The sequence below is a fragment of the Ruditapes philippinarum genome, unplaced genomic scaffold, assembly GCF_026571515.1.
Source record: "Ruditapes philippinarum isolate M1 unplaced genomic scaffold, ASM2657151v2 ctg1511_1_1_1_1, whole genome shotgun sequence".
Lineage (NCBI taxonomy): Eukaryota > Metazoa > Mollusca > Bivalvia > Venerida > Veneridae > Ruditapes > Ruditapes philippinarum.
In genome coordinates, this window is record NW_026852838.1 from 57,099 (window position 1) to 60,236 (window position 3,138).

Sequence of the window (3,138 nt, forward strand, 5' to 3'; positions counted from 1 at the left end):
CTTTTTCTTTTACTGCTATATGTTATTAATCTTGCTGTTTTAATTTTATTTTCTAATCTGTCTTTGTTTACTTCAGGTCAACAGTCTACTACACTTTGAAACGGTACGAGGCCACTGGTACCCACAAAGATCGTGCTAGGACAGGGAGGCCAAAAGTTTCAGACAAAAGAGATGACCGACTATTAGTGCGACCTTCACTGCAAAACAGGAACGCAACAGTGAATGAGCTGCGACGAGATTGGCAAACCTCACATGTGTTTGCTTCTGCAACAACAGTGAGACGTCGTCTACATGAGGCAGGACTTCATGGTCATTTGGCTGTAAAGAAGCCTTTGCTTTCACCAAGACACAGGCAACTCCGTTTGAACTTTGCCAGAGAGCATGCTGATTGGTCTTGGGTTGATTGGTCGACTGTGATGTTCTCAGATGAGTCTAAATTTAATTTATTCCAAAGTGATGGGCGTGTTTATGTTCGCAGACGTTCAGGTGAACAATTAAGAGATGACTGTGTTACCCTAACTGTAAAATTTGTGGGTGGTAGTGTGATGGTGTGGGGAGCAATGAGTTATATGGGCACTGGAATTCTGTCTGGTGTTGATGGCCGACTTAATTCACAAGGATAAATCAAGATTCTTGAGGACTTTGCTATACCTTCGGCGCATTTGTTGGGATATGGTAACAACTTCATCTTCCAGGATGATGGTGCTACCTGCCACAGAGCTAGAATTGTTGAACAGTGGAAAGAGGAGAATGAATTTAAGTGTTTAAAATGGCCTCCTCAGTCACCTGATCTTAACTACAATGAAAATTTGTGGCAGATTGTGAAAATTGAACTCAGAAATAAACACAGCCATAATCTCCGTGAGCTGGAACAAAATGTGAAAACTGTTTGGGAATCAGTACGTTCTGAATCATGTGAAAGACTTGTAAGAAGCATATCACGAAGGATTCAAGCTGTAATAAGGGCCAGAGGAGGTCACACAAAGTACTGAAGTAGATCACTACTTTCATAATTTGCATCACGTTGATGTTCACTGTTTTCAAATTTACTTGTTGTTTATGTGTTATACTGAGATGTTAAATGTTTTTTCTGATTATACAAAACTAAATAAATACTTTTACTAAATTGATCATCATTTCACTTTTGATTTATGTTTTACATTACTTTAATTGTGTAAACAACACCAAAAATAGTTTGTCCAAGGACTTTTGGAGGGCACTGTATCACTAAATAGAAACCCAGACATTCATTTATAAGCATCAACTATTACAACACTTTGACAGAGTATTTTTTGCATATCAGACAGGTGTTTCCGATAATTTTACTCATGCCGGAAAATTCATCTGTCATGGGGGTGCCAGATGAGACTTGTGCTATACAATGGCATGCATAGGACGACGTTATTTCGCCGTTGTGAATCAAGTTGTAATTTCATATGCTGCATTACAAAAATAGTTACAGGTTTAATGACATAAATTTCCATGGAAAATTGTTTTAAGGTCAAGAATTTAAAATATGAAAGAATATAGAAGAATATGAAAGAAAAAATATCTAACATATGTTTACTTTTCGGATTGGAATATCCATTCCTCGGGAACCTGCCGATGGGCGAGTCCCCTGGGGATGGATATTCCGATCTGAATCGCAACATATGATAGCTATTATTAATCTCAAATAACAACCCAAACTATTGACAAAATAAAATTTATGCTTAATCTTTAAGCCCTGCTTTAAGCAACAGTAATTCTGAAAAGGTAGCTTAGTGGGCTTTGGTTTAGAGAGATAGTACATTGGCTTCTTAATTTATTAAACATATTTTATTCAATATCTGTTTTTGAATATCATTTCAAAACATAATACATTAAAGATAACAACAACGTTAAATCAAAATGAACAGGTTTCACCATAAAAGCAGAATACAAATTGTCAATTATTCCCTGTATAGCCAAATGTATGGTAGAACAATAAAATTGTGTGTACTTCAGACATGAAATATGCTAAAATTGTGTAAATACATGTCTGCTGTGGTTAAACCGAATGAATAGGCAAAAATGAATAGGCCAAAAACGAACCAGGCATACTTGACCGCAATGCGTTAAGTGTAACTTTATACAAATAAAGAGATATTTGAAAGTACAAGTATATTGCCAGACATTTGCATATGTCTATCGATGTTTACCATGTTCTGTTCACTGACGATATTATCAGTTTGCAATTGACATGTTAATAAATACATATTACATCGATTTAAAACTTATTCTGGCGAATGTCTGAAAAATGATCGATCAGATTTTTTTCCCTGAAACTGCACATTGGCGATTAGTAAAGCACGCGTCATATCATTAAGAAAATTGGCGTCAACTTTGACGTCGCTTTCTACGATTACGTCATTTGACCATTATGTTGGAAATGTCATGTCACGACTCATATCATTTTTTTTAATAATCTTAACTACTAACCAAATAAGTGTGATAGACTTGTATGGCCTTGAATCATTCAATTATTAGTTTCAGGAAATTTAATTATACAAGGTATAGAGCAGTAAAGAGCCTGGTCTAATATTGCACGATGTAGACTGGGTTACTTCTAAACTGGTGGCATAATAAACAAGTTCGGATCTCTTCTCACTAAGGCCCCCACGGTTAATTGTTTAAACGGATCCGTTTCGATTTTCATTCGTAAACGTTTATGAAATGTTTTACCGTTTAATCGAAATGACCATATTGTCTTACAAAAAATATTAATCATTACCTGTAATCATGAATTCTATTAATTCTAATTGATTTATTCCAAAGTAAAAATCGGAAAATGGGTGGTTACAAACCTCTAGACAGCATCACCGTGCAATAATCGCTCGTGATATAATACATTCTTGGTAAAGTTGGTTTACCTTTGTTGCTCAAAAGAGCGAAATGGGAATACAATGCAGAAAATGTGTGCCAACTCAATCGTGATGAGCCCTGAACATTATTTATTTGTACATGCATTAAAAATCTAAAGTAAGTCATCACTTGGAGGCTTGAATACATGGTGTAGTATAGTACATAGAAGTACCACCGTTTAAACGGTATCGTTTCGGTTCTTTACAATCGTGTAAATGTTAACAAAAAAAATGTAAACGTGGGAGCCTTACTTCT